The sequence below is a fragment of the Leuresthes tenuis genome, unplaced genomic scaffold, assembly GCF_036924035.1.
Source record: "Leuresthes tenuis unplaced genomic scaffold, fLeuTen1.0.hap1 SCAF_17, whole genome shotgun sequence".
Classification (NCBI taxonomy): Eukaryota; Metazoa; Chordata; class Actinopteri; order Atheriniformes; family Atherinopsidae; genus Leuresthes; species Leuresthes tenuis.
In genome coordinates this window covers 29,518,794-29,538,097 of record NW_027325371.1, presented here as the reverse complement: position 1 = coordinate 29,538,097, position 19,304 = coordinate 29,518,794, and the positions used below count along the sequence as shown (strand labels likewise).

At 44.6% G+C, this 19,304-nt stretch overlaps 1 non-coding gene across 1 annotated transcript; it reads right to left on the bottom strand.

Moving 5' to 3' along the window:
- Positions 1 to 883: 883 nt before the first annotated feature.
- LOC140274291 (U5 spliceosomal RNA) lies at positions 884 to 997 on the bottom strand. Its single transcript, XR_011908258.1, has one exon. It is a non-coding gene; the product is annotated as a U5 spliceosomal RNA (small nuclear RNA).
- Positions 998 to 19,304: the final 18,307 nt, after the last annotated feature.

Here is a 19,304-nt window from a genome sequence, read left to right as displayed (position 1 = left end):
ATTCGTTTTATAGGAGAATCCGAATTCGTGCATAACTCATAAAATAGAGCTTATTTTCGGATTCCTGAAGAATGATTCTGGTTCTTTCTAATAATACAAAGTTTGTTGTTTATTGTTGAAACTTCATCAGAAGTGAAGAAATAAATGAATGCCTATCAACAAATTGACCTTCTGTTGACCTTCGGGGAGGTGAGTATCTTCACTAGACTCACCTGTCTGCTCTTCCTCCTCATTTAGCGTAGCTCCACCCTCTGCCTGTGAATTCTCACAGACTTCAACACTGAGTGGTGAGGCCTCTACAGGCCCCTCCCCTTTTTGCTCCTCACTTCCAATCCAAGCTTTTGGCGGGAAGTTTGAATTTATTGGGTCAACCTCTTCACTTTGTTCACCAACTGCCACCTTTGGTCCTTCTCTTTGTTGGCTTGACTGTGGCTTTACCGTCTTTAATTTGTTGGCAAAAGATTTAGGGCAATCTCTGAAGAGGTGATTTAATTCTCCACAGAGATTACATTTCCTGCCATTTGGACACTCTCCAAAAGTTTGCCCAATTTCTCTGCTCTTCCCACATAACACCTTGGTACAAGCCTCAACCAGGTGCCCATGCTCACCACACTTGCGGCAGAACTTGGGCTGCCCCTGGTAGTGGATGTAACCTCGGTTTTCAAGGTGGCCAGAGTGTCGCCCACCCGCTGCACTGAGCACTCTTCAGCCCTTTTAAATGGTATAACTTTGCACTCCCGCACGCTCCAGCAAGCACCATTCAAGCAACAACTTTGCACTCCAGCTTCGAACATCGGCACAGTCGCAACAAGTAAGGCGACTCTACTCAGAGAAGTCACTCTGCACAGTAACAAGATTTCTTTTGCACAGAAAGAAAGGGCTTCACCCGCAAAGGTAAAGCCTGCCAAAAATAGAAACAACTCATTAGTGCTGCTCTCCACAGAAATCTTTAGTAAAAGGCGAAAGACTTGTACGTTATGAAGAGAAACCAGAGTACGATTATCCGTCACTGCGGGAGCAGGGCATCAGGTTTGTTGGCATAGCCACCTTCCCCATGGTGAGCTTTGCTTGGTTGAGACACTTGCTCCCCCCCCCCTTGCTCCTCGGCTGACCAAGTAGGAACAATCGGGCCCTATTCGATGGCTGCCTTGTCTTTTACTACAAAAGACAAGGCAGCAACAAAAACACCACGAGAATCCCGTATTGAGGCTTTGTTCTGACCGCTCATTCGGGGTCGCATTTCTTTCAAGCAATTCTCCTGGTTAGCCCACACTCGGCTCGCTCCCATAGCCGTGTTAAAGTCTACTTCGCATTCACTCTCTTTTCCCATCAGACTCTTGGGATTTTATCTATAAAATGAATTCCTTCACTCTAACTATGTGAAAACTGCTTTGTCCTTAATATTTACCATGTCTAGAAAGATTTAAACAAAAAAAACAACGTGTACTTTGCAGTAAAAGAAAGAGCAAATCTAAAGTTTCAGGAATCCGAGAATAAGCTTACTTTCATGAGTTCTTCACGATTTCGGATTTTGCTATAAAATGAATTCCTTCACTCAAACTAAATTAAAACTGCTAAACCGCTAATCTGTTATATGTAAGGCAGATGTCAAATTCACCGAAATAGGATCAAAGGGTATTCGGCCAATCGAGCTGTAGCAACTTCGGTAAAAGAGTATAAGTTGAAGAGTTTGTGAATAAAGGTGTGCGCACACATAGTGTGCTGTATGAAAATAGGCAGGGAGCAATGCCGGCTGGGGTATATGTTCTTGTATGTTGTCTGACTGTTTGATTTGAATGTGTTGTGTAAGTGTCCTGTTGAATGTTACATGTTTGGGCTTTGACACGCTTCACTGTGGTTGTTAACTGTGTGGTGTGTCCTGAAATGTTTTATGTTTGGGCTGTGTGACATGCTTAATGCTTGTCAGTAGCTACCCACTTATTCATATACTATCAAAGTATGTCCGGACTTCTTATGTTGTCAGTTCCCATCAAAAGCGGAAGCGGAGGTCTTCGGATGCAAGTGGGTGTGAATATCCCACCATACAAGTATGGTGGAGAGGAAGCTGTGAATGGCCGACTATAGTAAAAGGCGGGTGAGAGAAGGTGCGAATGCCTAACCATACATCATCAAAAGAGGGAGCGGAGGTGTTCCGCTGTAAGACGGTGTGAATGTCCGACCATAGATGGTAAAAAGCGGGTAAGAAAAGGTTAAATTACCCGACTGTACACAATCAAAAGAGGGAGCGGAGTTGTTCAGCTAAGAGAAGGTGTGAAAGTCCGACCTTGGTTTGTAAAAAGCGGGTAAGAAAAGGTTCGTATGCCCGAATATACACCATCAAAAGCGGAAGCGGAGGTGTTCGGCTGCAAGATATTGTGAACGTCCGACCAAAGTTTGTAAAAAGCAGTTAAGAAAAGGTTCGAATATCTAACCAAACATAATCAAAAGCGGGAGCAGAGCTGTTCGACTGGAAGTAGGTGTGAATGTCAGATCATAATTTTCAAAAAGCTGATGAGAAAGGGTGAGAATGCCCGACTATACATCATCAAATGCGGGAGCGGAGTTGTTCGGCTGTGAGTAGGTGTGAATCTCCGACCATAATTGCTGAAAAATGTGTTAGAATAGGTAAAAATGCCGGTCCATACATCATCAAAAGCGAGAGAGGTTGTGTTCGGCTGCAAGTAGGTGTGAATGTCCAGCCATAATTACTCACAAACGGGTAAGAAAAGGTAGTATTGCCAGACCATATATGATCAAAACAGGGAGCGGAGGTGGTTCAGCTGCAAGAAGGTTTGAATGTCCGACTAAAGTTCAAATATATTAAAGAAAGCGGGAGGAGAGGTCTTCGGATGAGAGTGGTTGAAAATTTCCAACCATAATGTATAAAATGCGGTGAAAAAAAGGTGTGATAGAACACTAAAAGGTGGAGCGGAAATGTTCGGCTGCAAGAAGGTGTGAATATCCGACTATATTTGGTGAAAAGCAGGTGAAGCAAGGTCTGAATGCCCAACCTTACATCATCAAAAGCGAGATCAGAGGTGTTTGGCTGCAAGAAGGCCATAGTTTGCCAAAAGCGGGTAAGGTGCGAATGTCCGACTAAATATCAACAAAATTTGGGGCAGAGGTCTTCGGATGCAAGTGGGTGTGAATATCCAACCATACAAGTATGGTGGAGAGGAAGCTGTGAATAGCCGACCATAGTTTGGAAAAAGCGGGTAAGAAAAGGTTTGAATACCCGAACATACACCATCAAAAGAGGGAGCGGAGGTGTTCCGCTGTACGAAGGTGTGAATGTCCGACCATAGTTGGTAAAAAGCGGGTAAGAAAAGGTTAAAATACCCGACTGTACACAATCAATAGCGGGAGCAGAGTTGTTCGGCTACTAAAAGGTGTGAAAGTCCGACCCTGGATTGTAAAAAGCGGGTAAGAAAAGGTTCGAATGCCCGAACATACACCAACAAAAGAGGGAGCGGAGGTGTTCGGCTGCAAGAAGGTGTGAACGTCCGACCAAAGTTTGTAAAAAAGCAGTTAAGAAAAGGTTCGAATATCTAACCAAACATAATCAAAAGCGGGAGCAGAGCTGTTCGACTGCAAGTAGGTGTGAATGTCAGAGAATAATTTGCAAAAAGCTGATGAGAAAGGGTGAGAAATCCCGACTATACACCATCAAATGCGGTAGCGGAGTTGTTCGGCTGTGCGTAGGTGTGATTCTCCAACCATAATTGCTGAAAAATGTGTTAGAAAAGGTAAGAATGCCGGTCCATACATCATCAAAAGCGGGAGAGGTGGTGTTCGGCTGCAAGTAGGTGTGAATGTCCATTAATAATTGCTTTAAAACATGAAAGAAAATTTTCGAATATCAAACCTTACATGATCATTAGCGGGAGAGGAGGTGTTCAGCTGCAAGAAGATGTGAATATCCACTCATAATTACTGAAAAATGGGTAGGAAAAGATGCGAATGTCCAACCATAAATCATCAAAAGCAGGAGTGGAGTTGTTCAGCTACAAGAAGGTATGAAAGTCCAACCATGGTTTGTAAAAAGCGGGTAAGAGAAGGTTCGAATACCCGAATATATACCATCAAAAGCGGAAGTGGGGGTGTTCGGCTGCAAGAAGGTGTGAACGTCCGACCAAATATTGTAAAAAGCAGTTAAGAAAAGGTTTGAATATCCAACCGAACATAATCAAAAGCGGGAGCAGAGCTGTTCGACTGCAAGTAGGTGTGAATGTCAGATCATAATTGCTGAAAAATGTGATAGAAAAGACTAGAATGCCGGACAATACATCATCAAAAGCGGGAGAGGTGGTTTTTCGGCTGCGAGTAGGTGTGAATGTCCAGCCATAATTACTCACAAACGGGGGAAGAAAAGGTAGTATTTCCAGACCACACATGATCAAAACAGGGAATGGAGGTGGTTCAGCTGCAAGGTGTGAATGTCTGACTGAAGTTTGTAAAAACCGTGTAAGACAAGGGGCGAATGCCCGACAATGTATGATCAAAAGAGGGAGCGGAGGTTTTCGGCTGCAAGGTCTGAATGTCCAACCATAATTTGTAAAAATCGGGGAAGAAAAGGCTCGAAAGCCCGACTATACACCATCAAAAGCGGGAGCAGAGGTGTTCAGGTGCAAGCAGGTCTGAATGTCCGACCAATAATTACTGAAAAATGGGTAAGAAAAGGTGCGAATGCCAAATCATACATCATCAAAAGCAGGAGCGGATGTGTTCGGCTACAAGAAGGTTTGAATGTCCAACCATAGTAAGTAATAGGTGGGTAAGAAAAGGCTCGAATGCCCGACTATACACCATCAAAAGCGGAAGCGGAGGTGTTCGGCTGCAAGATATTGTGAACGTCCGACCAAAGTTTGTAAAAAGCAGTTAAGAAAAGGTTCGAATATCTAACCAAACATAATCAAAAGCGGGAGCAGAGCTGTTCGACTGCAAGTAGGTGTGAATATCAGATCATAATTTGCAAAAAGCTGATGAGAAAGGGTGAGAATGCCCGACTATACACCATCAAATGCGGGAGCGGAGTTGTTCGGCTGTGAGTAGGTGTGAATCTCCGACCATAATTGCTGAAATATGTGTTAGAAAAGGTAAGAATGCCGGTCCATACATCATCAAAAGCGAGAGAGGTTGTGTTCGGCTGCAAGTAGGTGTGAATGTCCATTAATAATTGCTTTAAAACATTAAAGAAAATATTCGAATATCAAACCTTACATGATCATTAGCGGGAGAGGAGGTGTTCAGCTGCAAGAAGATGTGAATATCCACCCATAATTACTGAAAAATGGGTAGGAAAAGATGCTAATGTCCAACCATAAATCATCAAAAGCAGGATTGGAGTTGTTCAGCTACAAGAAGGTATGAAAGTCCAACCATGGTTTGTAAAAAGCGGGTAAGAAAAGGCTCGAATGCCCGACTATATACCATCAAAAGCGGAAGCGGAGGTGTTCGGCTGCAAGACGGTGTGAACGTCCGACCAAAGTTTGTAAAAAGCAGTTAAGAAAATGTTCGAATATCCAACCAAACATAATCAAAAGCGGGAGCAGAGCTGTTCGACTGCAAGTAGGTGTGAATATCAGATCATAATTTGCAAAAAGCTGTTGAGAAAGGGTGAGAATGCCCGACTATACACTATCAAATGTGGGAGCGGAGTTGTTCGGCTGTGAGTAGGTGTGATTCTACAACCATAATTGCTGAAAAATGTGTTAGAAAAGGTAAGAATGCCGGACCATATATCACCAAAAGCGGGAGAGGTTGTGTTCGGCTGCAAGTAGGTGTGAATGTCCAGCCATAATTACTCACAAACAGGTAAGAAAGGGTACTATTGCCAGACCATATATGATCAAAACAGGGAGCGGAGGTGGTTCAGCTGCAAGAAGGTTTGAATGTCCGACTAAAGTTTGTAAAAAGCGGGTAAGACAAGGTGTGAATTCCCGACAATGTATGATCAAAAGAGGAGTGGAGGTTTTCGGCTGCAAGAAGGTCTGAATGTCCACCCATAATTACTGAAAAATGGGTAAGAAAAGGTGCGAAAGCCCAACCGCACATGATCATAAGTGGATGAGAAGGTGTTCGACTGCAAGTAGGTGTGAATGTAAGATCATAATTTGTAAAAAGCGGGTAAGAAAAGGTAAGAATGCCCAACCATAAATTATCAAAAGCGGCAGCAGAGTTTCGACTGGTATTTATCAATGTCTAGATAGATTTCAACAAAAAACAACGTTGTACTTTGCAGTAAAAGAAAGTGCAAATCAAAAGTTTTAGGAATCCGAGAATAAGCTTATTTTCATGAGTTCTGCACGATTTCGGATTTTATGTATAAAATGAATTCCTTCACGCAAACTAAGTTAACACTGCTTTGTCATTCATATGTACCCATTTCTACATATATTTCAAGCATAAACTTCCTCATACTACCCTGAATGAGAAAGAGCAACACTTGTGATTAAGCCATACGCCCCTTTTGAGGAGTTCTGCATGGTTTGGGATTTTATCTATAAAATTAATTCCTTCACTCAAACTATGTTAAAACGGCTTTTACCTTCATATTTATCAATGTCTCGATAGATTTAAACAAAAAAACAACGTTGTACTTTGCAATAAAAGAAAGAGCAAATCAAAAGTTTTAGGAATCCGAGAATAAGCTTATTTTCATGAGTTCTGCACGATTTCGGATTTTATGTATAAAATGAATTCATTCACTCAAACCAAGTTAAAACTGCTTTTTCCTTCATATTTATTAATGTCTAGATCGACTTCAACAAAGAACAACATTGTATTTTGCAGTAGAAGAAAGAGCAAAACTGAAGGATCAGGAATCCGAGAATAAGCTTCTTTTCATACGTTCTGCATGATTTGGGATTTTATGTATAAAATTAATTCCTTCACTCAAACTAAGTTAACACTGCTTTGTCCTTCATATGTACCCATTTCTACATATATTTCAAGCATAAACTTCCTCATACTACCCTGAATGAGAAAGAGCCACACTTGTGATTAAGCCATACACCCCTTTTGAGGAGTTCTGCATGATTTGGGATTTTATCTATAAAATCAATTCCTTCACTCAAACTATGTTAAAACGGCTTTTACCTTCATATTTATCAATGTCTCGATAGATTTAAACAAAAAAACAACGTTGTACTTTGCAGTAAAAGAAAGAGCCAATCAAAAGTTTTAGGAATCCGAGAATAAGCTTATTTTCATGAGTTCTGCACGATTTCGGATTTTATGTATAAAATGAATTCATTCACTCAAACCAAGTTAAAACTGCTTTTTCATTCATATTTATCAATGTCTAGATCGACTTCAACAAAGAACAACATTGTATTTTGCAGTAGAAGAAAGAGCAAAACTGAAGGATCAGGAATCCGAGAATAAGCTTATTTTCTTATGGGCAAGTGGGAACTGCTTTGTCCTTCGTATTTATCAATGTGTAGATGGATTTCAACTTCTTCTACTGCAAAGTCCAATGTTTTTCTTTGTTGAAGTCGATCTAGACATTGATGAATATGGAAGGACAAAGCAGTTTTAACTTGGTTTGAGCAAAGCAATTCATTTTATAGCAAAATCCGAAATCGTGCAGAACTCATGAAAGCAGGCTTATACTCGGATTCCTGAAACTTTAGATTTGCTCTTTCTTTTACTGCAAAGTACAACGTTGTTTTTTTGTTTAAATCTTTCTAGACATGGTAAATATGAAGGACAAATCAGTTTTAACATAGTTTGAGTGAAGTAATGCATTTTATAAGCAAAATCCCAAATCATGCAAAACTCACGAAAAGCTTTTTCTCGCTTTTCACTGCTTTTTACAAACTTTGGTCGGACGTTCACACCTTCTTGCATCCGAACACCTCCGCTTCCGCTTTTGATGATGTATATTCGGGCATTCGAACCTTTTATTACCCGCTTTTTACAAACCATTGTTGGACTTTCACACCTTCTTGCATCCGAACACCACCTCTCCCGCTTTTGATGATGTATGGTCCAGTATTCTTACCTTTTCTAACACATTTTTCAGCAATTATGGTCGGACATTCACACCTACTCACAGCTGGACACCTCCGCTCCCGCTTTTGATCATACAATGTCGGGACATCGCTCCTTGTCTTACCAGCTTTTTACAAACTTTAGTCGAACATTCACACCTTCTTGCAGCTGAACACCTCCGCTCCCACTTTTGATGATGTATAGTCGGGCTTTCGAGCCTTTTCTTACCCGGTTTTTACAAATTATGGTTGGACATTCAGACCTTGCAGCCGAACACCTCCGCTCTCTCTTTTGATCATACATTGTCGGGCATTCGCACCTTGTCTTACCCGCTTTTTACAAACAATAGTCAGACATTCACACCTTGCAGCTGAACCTCCGCTCCCTGTTTTGATCATGTATGGTCTGGCAATACTACCTTTTCTTCCTCCGTTTGTGATTAATTATGGCTGGACATTCAAACCTACTTGCAGTCGAACAGATCTGCTCCCGCTTTTGATTATGTTTGGTTGGATATTCGAACCTTTTCTTAACTGCTTTTTACAAACCATGGTCGTACTTTCACACCGTCTTGTAGCCGAACAACTCCGCTCTCGCTATTGATTTTGTACAGTCGGGTATTTTAACCTTTTCTTACCCGCTTTTTACCAACTATGGTCGGACATTCACACCGTCTTACAGCGGAACACCTCCGCTCCCGCTTTTTATGGTGTATAGTCGGGCATTTGAACCTTTTCTTACCCGCTATTTACAAACTATGGTAGGACATTCAAACTTTCGTGTATCCGAAAACCTCCGCTCTCTCTTTTGATCATACATTGTCGGACATTCGCACCTTTTCTTACCGGCTTTTTACAAACCATGGTCGGACTGTCACACCTTCTTGTAGCCGAACACATCCGCTCCCGCTATTGATTGTGTACAGTCGGGTATATTAACCTTTTCTTACCCGCTTTTTACCAAGTATGGTTGGACATTCACACCTTCGTACAGCGGAACACCTCCGCTCCCTCTTTTGATGGTGTATGTTCGGGCATTCAAACCTTTTCTTACCCGCTTTTTCCAAACTATGGTCGGCTATTCACAGCTTCCTCTCTACCCACCATACTTGTATGGTGGGATATTCACACCCACTTGCATCCGAAGACCTCCGCCCCAAATTTTGTTGATATTTAGTCGGACATTCGCACCTTACCCGCTTTTGGCAAACTATGGCCTTCTTGCAGCCAAACAACTCTCATCTTGCTTTTGATGATGTAAGGTTGGGCATTCAGACCTTGCTTCACCTGCTTTTCACCAAATATAGTCGGACATTCACACCTTCTTGCAGCCGAACACTTCCGCTCCACCTTTTAGTATTCTATCACACCTTTTTTTTCACCGCATTTTATACATTATGGTTGGAAATTTTCAACCACTCTCATCCGAAGACCTCTCCTCCCGCTTTTGTTAATATATTTGAACTTTAGTTTGACATTCAAACCTTCTTGCAGCTGAACCACCTCCGCTCCCTGTTCTGATCATATATGGTCTGGCTACTACCTTTTCTTACCCGTTTGTGAGTAATTATGGCTGGACATTCACACCTACTTGCAGTCGAACACAACCTCTCTCGCTTTTGATGATGTATGGACCGGCATTTTTACCTTTTCTAACACATTTTTCAGCAATTATGGTCGGAGATTCACACCTACTCACAGCCGAACAACTCCGCTCCCGCATTTGATGATGTATAGTCGGGCATTCTCACCCTTTCTCATCAGCTTTTTGCAAATTATGATCTGACATTCACACCTACTTGCAGTCGAACAGCTCTGCTCCCGCTTTTGATTATGTTTGGTTGGATATTCGAACCTTTTCTTAACTTCTTTTTACATATTTTGGTTGGACGTTCACACCTTCTTGTAGCCGAACACTTCCACTCCTGCTTTTGATGATGTATGGTTGGGCATTCACACCTTTTTTTTGCCCATTTTTCAGGAATTATGGGTGGATATTCACACCTTGCAGCTGAACACCTCCTATCCCACTTATGATCATGTGCGGTTTGATTTTCGAAAAGTTTCTTTCATGTTTTCTAGCAATTATTGATGGACATGTAGACCTTCTTGCAGCTGAACACCTCCGCTCCCGCTTTTGATCATACATTGTCAGGCATTCGCACCTTGTCTTACCCACTTTTTACAAACTTTAGTCGAACAGTCACACCTTTTTGCAGCAGAACACCACCTCTCCCGCTTTTGATGATGTATGGTCCAGCATTCTTACCTTTTCTAACACATTCTTCCGCAATTATGGTCGGACATTCACACCTACTCAGAGCCGAACACCTCCGCTCCCGCATTTGATGGTGTATAGTCGGGCATTCTCACCCTTTCTCATCAGCTTTTTACAAATTATGATCTGACATTCACACCTGCTTTTGATAATGTATTGTTAGGCATTCGCACCTTTTTTTTTACCCATTTTTCATGAATTATGGGTGGACATTCACACCTTCTTGCAGCCGAACACCTCCTCTACCGCTTATGATCATGTGCGGTTTGATATTCGAAAATTTACTTTCTTGTTTTAAAGCAATTATTGATGGACATTCAAACCTTCTTTTTGATGGTGTATAGTCGGGCTTTCGAGCCTTTTCTTCCCGGTTTTTACAAACCATGGTCGGACTTTCACACCTTCTTGTAGCCGTACAACTCCGCTCCCGCTATTGATTGTTTACAGTCGGGTATTTTAACCTTTTCTTACCCGCTTTTTACCAACTATGGTCGGACATTCACACCGTCTTACAGCGGAACACCTCTGCTCCCGCTTTTGATGGTGTATAGTCGGGCATTCGAACCTTTTCTTACCCGCTTTTTACAAACTATGGTGGGACATTCAAACCTTCTTGTATCCGAAAACCTCCGCTCTCTCTTTTGATCATACATTGTCGGACATTCGCACCTTTTCTTACCCGCTTTTTACAAACCATGGTCGGACTTTCACATCTTCTTGTAGCCGAACACATCCGCTCCCGCTATTGATTGTGTACAGTCGGGTATTTTAACCTTTTCTTACCCGCTTTTTACAAACCATTGTTGGACTTTCAAACCTTCTTGCAGCCGAACACCACCTCTCCCGCTTTTGATGATGTATGGTCCAGTATTCTTACCTTTTCTAACACATTTTTCAGCAATTATGGTCGGACATTCACACCTACTCACAGCTGGACACCTCCGCTCCCGCTTTTGATCATACAATGTCGGGACATCGCTCCTTGTCTTACCAGCTTTTTACAAACTTTAGTCGAACATTCACACCTTCTTGCAGCTGAACACCTCCGCTCCCGCTTTTGATGATGTATAGTCGGGCTTTCTAGCCTTTTCTTACCCGGTTTTTACAAATTATGGTTGGACATTCAGACCTTGCAGCCGAACACCTCCGCTCTCTCTTTTGATCATACATTGTCGGGCATTCGCACCTTGTCTTACCCGCTTTTTACAAACTATAGTCAGACTTTCACACCTTGCAGCTGAACCTCCGCTCCCTGTTTTGATCATGTATGGTCTGGCAATACTACCTTTTCTTCCCCCGTTTGTGAGTAATTATGGCTGGACATTCACACCTACTTGCAGTCGAACAGCTCTGCTCCCGCTTTTGATTATGTTTGGTTGGATATTCGAACCTTTTCTTAACTGCTTTTTACAAACCATGGTCGTACTTTCACACCGTCTTGTAGCCGAACAACTCCGCTCTCGCTATTGATTTTGTACAGTCGGGTATTTTAACCTTTTCTTACCCGCTTTTTACCAACTATGGTCTGACATTCACACCGTCTTACAGCGGAACACCTCCGCTCCCGCTTTTTATGGTGTATAGTCGGGCATTTGAACCTTTTCTTACCCGCTATTTACAAACTATGGTAGGACATTCAAACTTTCGTGTATCCGAAAACCTCCGCTCTCTCTTTTGATCATACATTGTCGGACATTCGCACCTTTTCTTACCGGCTTTTTACAAACCATGGTCGGACTGTCACACCTTCTTGTAGCCGAACACATCCGCTCCCGCTATTGATTGTGTACAGTCGGGTATATTAACCTTTTCTTACCCGCTTTTTACCAAGTATGGTTGGACATTCACACCTTCGTACAGCGGAACACCTCCGCTCCCTCTTTTGATGGTGTATGTTCGGGCATTCAAACCTTTTCTTACCCGCTTTTTCCAAACTATGGTCGGCTATTCACAGCTTCCTCTCCACCCACCATACTTGTATGGTGGGATATTCACACCCACTTGCATCCGAAGACCTCCGCCCCAAATTTTGTTGATATTTAGTCGGACATTCGCACCTTACCCGCTTTTGGCAAACTATGGCCTTCTTGCAGCCAAACAACTCTGATCTTGCTTTTGATGATGTAAGGTTGGGCATTCAGACCTTGCTTCACCTGCTTTTCACCAAATATAGTCGGACATTCACACCTTCTTGCAGCCGAACACTTCCGCTCCACCTTTTAGTGTTCTATCACACCTTTTTTTTCACCGCATTTTATACATTATGGTTGGAAATTTTCAACCACTCTCATCCGAAGACCTCTCCTCCCGCTTTTGTTAATATATTTGAACTTTAGTTTGACATTCAAACCTTCTTGCAGCTGAACCACCTCCGCTCCCTGTTTTGATCATATATGGTCTGGCTACTACCTTTTCTTACCCGTTTGTGAGTAATTATGGCTGGACATTCACACCTACTTGCAGTCGAACACAACCTCTCTCGCTTTTGATGATGTATGGACCGGCATTTTTACCTTTTCTAACACATTTTTCAGCAATTATGGTCGGAGATTCACACCTACTCACAGCCGAACAACTCCGCTCCCGCATTTGATGATGTATAGTCGGGCATTCTCACCCTTTCTCATCAGCTTTTTGCAAATTATGATCTGACATTCACACCTACTTGCAGTCGAACAGCTCTGCTCCCGCTTTTGATTATGTTTGGTTGGATATTCGAACCTTTTCTTAACTTCTTTTTACATATTTTGGTTGGACGTTCACACCTTCTTGTAGCCGAACACTTCCACTCCTGCTTTTGATGATGTATGGTTGGGCATTCACACCTTTTTTTTGCCCATTTTTCAGGAATTATGGGTGGACATTCACACCTTGCAGCTGAACACCTGTCTTACCCGCTTTTTACAAACTTTAGTCAGAAATTCACACCCTGCAGCTGAACCACCTCCACTCCCTGTTTTGATCATGTATGGTCTGGCAATACTACCTTTTCTTACCCATTTGTGAGTAATTATGGCTGGACATTCACACCTACTTGCAGCCGAACACCACCTCTCCGAGCTTTTGATGATGTATTGTCCGGCATTCTAGTCTTTTCTAACACATTTTTCAGCATTTATGGTCGGACATTCACACCTACTCACAGCCGAACACTTCCGCTCCCGCAATTGATTGTGTACAGTCGGGTATGTCAACCTTTTCTTACCTGCTTTTTACCAACTATGGTCGGACATTCACACCGTCTTACAGCGGAACCCCTCCGCTCCCTCTTTTGATCATACATTGTCGCGCATTCGCACCTTGTCTTACCCGCTTTTTATAAACTTTAGTCAGACATTCAGACCTTGCGGCTGAACCACCTCCGCTCCCTGTTTTGATCGTGTATGGTCTGGCAAAACTACCTTTTCTTACCCGTTTGTGAGTAATTATGGCTGGACATTCACACCTACTTGCAGCCGAACACCACCTCTCCCAGCTTTTGATGATGTATTGTCCGGCATTCTAGTCTTTTCTAACACATTTTTCAGCAATTATGGTCGGACATTCACACCTACTCACAGCCGAACACTTCCGCTCCCGCAATTGATTGTGTACAGTCGGGTATGTCAACCTTTTCTTACCTGCTTTTTACCAACTACGGTCGGACATTCACACCGTCTTACAGCGGAACCCCTCCGCTCCCTCTTTTGATCATACATTGTCGCGCATTCGCACCTTGTCTTACCCGCTTTTTATAAACTTTAGTCAGACATTCAGACCTTGCGGCTGAACCACCTCCGCTCCCTGTTTTGATCGTGTATGGTCTGGCAAAACTACCTTTTCTTACCCGTTTGTGAGTAATTATGGCTGGGCATTCACACCTACTTGCAGCCGAACACCACCTCTCCCAGCTTTTGATGATGTATTGTCCGGCATTCTAGTCTTTTCTAACACATTTTTCAGCAATTATGGTCGGACATTCACACCTACTCACAGCCGAACAACTCCGCTCCCGCATTTGATGGTGTATAGTCGGGCATTCTTACCCTTTCTCATCAGCTTTTTGCAAATTATGATCTTACATTCACACCTACTTGCAGTCGAACAGCTCTGCTCCCGCTTTTGATTATGTTTGGTTGGATATTCGAACCTTTTCTTAACTGCTTTTTAAAAACTTTGGTCAGACGTTCACACCTTCTTGCAGCCGAAAACCTCCGCTCCCTCTTTTGATCATACATTGTCGGGCATTCGCACTTTGTCTTACCCGCTATTTACAAACTTTAGTCAGAAATTCACACCCTGCAGCTGAACAACCTCCGTTCCCTGTTTTGATCATGTATGGTCTGGCGGGTAAGCGGGTCGGCTACTGACCTGGAGCCTTGGCGTAGTGAGAGCAGTCGGTTGCCCGCCTCTTTACCACGAACAGGATGGTCGAAGACCCCTCTCATCTCCACCACGAACCGCCGGTAGGAGGAGCAGAGCTGGGGGTTGCCCTCCCACATAGCCAGCGCCCAAGAACCCAAGAACATTCCTCCGGCCCATAACCCTCCCAGTCAACCAAATACTGGAAACCCCTGCCTCGACGTCTGACATTCAGAATCCGATTAATTGAGTAAGCAGGATGGCCATCCACGACCAGGGGGGGGAGGAGGAGGTTCAGCTGGAGGACCAAGTGCACAAGAGGTGACTGGCTTTAAGAGGGACACATGAAACGTGGGGTGTACCTTAAGGGAGTCTGGGAGCTTAAGGCGCACAGCCGAGGGATTAATGATTCTGACCGCTGGAAAAGGACCAATGAAACGAGGGGACAGCTTAGGATTCTACCTGCAAAGGCAGGTCCCTGGTGGATAACCACACCATCTGCCCAGGCTGATAATTAGGAGTGGGCGAACGCCTACACTCTGCGAACTCGTCGCAAGTGTTCCTGAACAGAAGGGACGGACACATCATCCTCCTGGGAAGGGAACAAAGGGGGTTGAAAACCATACATTACCATGAATGGCGACATACCAGTAGCAGATGTGGAGAGACTGTTATGAGCATACTCCACCCACGGTAGCTGAACACTCCAGGAGGATGGGTTACGTGCACACACACATCTTAAAGCGGCCTCCAGGTCTTGGTTGGCCCGTTCTGTCTGGCCGTTCGACTGAGGATGGTACCCAGACGATAGACTAACCCTCGCCCCCAATGCGCCACAGAACGCTCGCCAAACCTGGGAAAAAAACTGGGGTCCCCGATCAGAAACGATGTCCATGGGGATACCATGGTGACGAAAAACATGATGAACCAAGAGTTCAGCAGTCTCCAGAGCAGACGGGAGCTTCGACAGTGGTACAAAATGCACAGCCTTAGAAAAACGATCGACAATAGTAAGGATGACAGAGTTACCTGCAGAAGGAGGTAGACCAGAGACAAAATCCTACGCGATGTGAGGGAATGGGGAGAGGGTTCAGCAAGCAAGTGCGAGGCCTTCCCTCGGGCACAGACAGAGCACGCTGCCACAAACTGATTGGTGTCACAGACCAGCGTGGGCCACCAGGACCGCTGTCGAATAAGCTCAAGTGTGCGTGCCGCCCCAGGATGGCAGGCCAATCTGGAGGAGTGCCCCCACTGCAGCACCTGAGACCTAACGTTCTCGGGAACGAACAAAGAGTTAGGTGGTCCGATCTCTGGACGGGGACAACGGGAAAGGGCCCTCTTAACCTGCTGCTCAACCTCCCAATGGACCGCTCCCACAAAACAGCTTGGAGGGAGCACAGGCTCAGAGGGATCAGTCAATGGCTGTCTCTCTGTCTGACGGGAAAGGGCATCATGCTTTAAATTATGGGAACCAGGTCTATAAGAGAGAGTAAAATTAAATCTGCCTAAAAAAGTGCCCATCTGGCCTGTCGAGAATTGAGACGTTTGGCTTGCTGAAGGTAGGCCAAGTTCTTATGGTCCGTCCAAACCACAAATGGAATTTCTGCTCCCTCCAGCCAGTGTCTCCACTCCTCTAATGCCAGAACGACTGCTAAAAGCTCCCGGTTACCCACATCATAGTTGCGCTCAGCTGGAGACAGCCGGCGAGAAAAATAAGCACACGGATGCAACTTCTGTTGTGAGATCTGCGAAAGCACTGCTCCCACACCACTGTCAGAGGCATCCACCTCCACTACGAACTGCTTAGAGGTATCAGGGTGGATGAGAACAGGCGCAGAGGAAAACAGCTCTTTAAGTCTTGAGAATGCCTGGGCAGCTTCAGAGGTCCAGGTAAAAGGGCTGGAGGTGGAGGTAAGTTGGGTGAGTGGAGCAGCCACCTTACTAAAATTCCTAATAAAGCGCCGGTAAAAATTAGCAAAATCAAGGAAACGCTGAAGTTGCTTGCGGTTCTCAGGTACTGGCCACTCAACCACCGCCCTTACCTTGGCTGGATCACAGCAAATCTGACCTCTTTCAATGACAAAGCCCAAAAAAGAGACTGACTGGACATGAAACTCGCATTTCTCAGCCTTGACAAATAATCTTTTCTCAAGCAATCTTTGGAGAACTAATCTGACATGCTTGCTATGTTCCTCCAGTGTGCTAGAAAAAACTAAAATGTTGTCCAGATAAACAAAAACAAAACGGTTGAGCATGTCACGGAGTACATCATTAACTAAGGATTGAAAAACTGCCGGTGCATTAGTTAACCCAAAAGGCATGGCCAAGTACTCAAAATGGATCAAGAGGTGTGTTGAACGCCGTTTTCCACTCATCCCCCTCACGAATACGGACAAGATGGTATGCATTCCGAAGATCTAGTTTGAAGAAGACAGTGGCTTGATGAAGGGAGTGAAAAGCTGAATCCAATAGTGGCAGGGGATATTTATTCTTGACAGTGATAGCGTTCAGACCACGATAGTCAATGCAGGGGCGCAAGGTCTTGTCTTTCTTAGACACAAAAAAAACCCCAGCACCTACAGGGGAGGAAGAGGGGTGAATGATACCTGCTGCCAATGACTCCTTTATGTACCTCTCCATAGTCTCTCTCTCGGGACGGGAGAGGTTGTAAAGGCGGCTGGAGGGGAGAGGGGACCCAGGCAGTAAGTCTATGTGGCAGTCATAGGGACGGTGTGGTGGGAGAGAGAGAGCTTGATGTTTGCTGACATTCAGAATCCGATTAATTGAGTAAGCAGGATGGCCATCCACGACCAGGGGGGGGAGGAGGAGGTTCAGCTGGAGGACCAAGTGCACAAGAGGTGACTGGCTTTAAGAGGGACACATGAAACGTGGGGTGTACCTTAAGGGAGTCTGGGAGCTTAAGGCGCACAGCCGAGGGATTAATGATTCTGACCGCTGGAAAAGGACCAATGAAACGAGGGGACAGCTTAGGATTCTACCTGCAAAGGCAGGTCCCTGGTGGATAACCACACCATCTGCCCAGGCTGATAATTAGGAGTGGGCGAACGCCTACACTCTGCGAACTCGTCGCAAGTGTTCCTGAACAGAAGGGACGGACACATCATCCTCCTGGGAAGGGAACAAAGGGGGTTGAAAACCATACATTACCATGAATGGCGACATACCAGTAGCAGATGTGGAGAGACTGTTATGAGCATACTCCACCCACGGTAGCTGAACACTCCAGGAGGATGGGTTACGTGCACACACACATCTTAAAGCGGCCTCCAGGTCTTGGTTGGCCCGTTCTGTCTGGCCGTTCGACTGAGGATGGTACCCAGACGATAGACTAACCCTCGCCCCCAATGCGCCACAGAACGCTCGCCAAACCTGGGAAAAAAACTGGAGAGAGCTTGATGTTTGCTAAATACCTCAGCCAAGTTATGATAACAAGGAGGAACCCCAGAAAGATCAGGAGAGACGGGAGGAACTATGGCAGGAGGACTCAAGGCTGGAACAGCAGATCTAAGACAATTATTGTGGCATGCTACACTCCAGCTAAATATTGTGCTCTGTGTCCAGTCAATGTTGGGATTGTGCAGTCTAAGCCAGGGGAGACCTAAAACCACAGGAGTATGAGGAGCAGGCATAATAAAAAAACTGATAAGCTCATGGTGGTTACCAGAGATAAGTAGAGATAAAGGTACAGTCTGGTGAGAAATTACAGACAACAACATACCGTCTAGAGCATTTACCTTACGAGGTGCTGTAAGTGACACAACAGGAATATTATGTAGTTTAACAAAATCTGCGGCAATAAAATTCTCATCTGCCCCAGAATCCACAAACGGGTTTATAGCCACCTCCTTAGAGTCACAAAACAAAACGGCAGACAACTGAGTACGTGTGGAAGGGAAAAAACCTGAATCTTGGCTCACCTGGATCCCCCCCTCCTCAGGTGAGCCCAGGCTTTTGGCAGATTGGGGCAGTTCTCTCGAACGTGGCCGGGTTGGCCGCAATAAAAACACAGCCTCGCCTGAAGTCTTCGTTGACGCTCAGTCGGAGTCTATCTGGCTCGTCCAAGCTGCATGGGTTCAGGAGGGGGCAGGACAACAGGAGTGTGAGCACCTGCTGGAGTGGACACCTCCACCTGTTGGCCAGAGGCAGAACCAAACAACGGGGTACAGGCGGAAGCGATGCAGCTCCGGTCACGCTCTCGGCGTCTCTCTCGCACTGGCAAGGAGAAATGCTTTCAGTCCTGTGGGGTTTGGTTTTCCGGGCACAAACTGTCGTACAGGACACCGGCCTGTGAATGGAATTATCTGCTCATCTACAAATACCTTCCCTGGCCTAGGCAGATTAAACAGAAACTCTGTTTAAGAGAGGTCTCACCTTCCAGAGGGAATCACGCTTCTTCTCCTCATCAGAGATGTCAAGATCATTTGTGACTTTGATGGACTGCCTGATCTTGAAGAATCTGTCTCGACTCATTGCATCAGCTATAACTGGGACCCTTGTCTTCGCCGCTCAGTACATCCGGATCCTAGGGTATCCGAGTCATGCCATGTACATAGACATGCCAAAGAAGGTTTTCAGCTCCTCTGGTGTGGTTTTTAGACTTCCTCCAGTGATCAACACCTCCGGATTTTTTGTTCGTTCTGACATTTCTTTAAAAACTTGGTCATCGATGT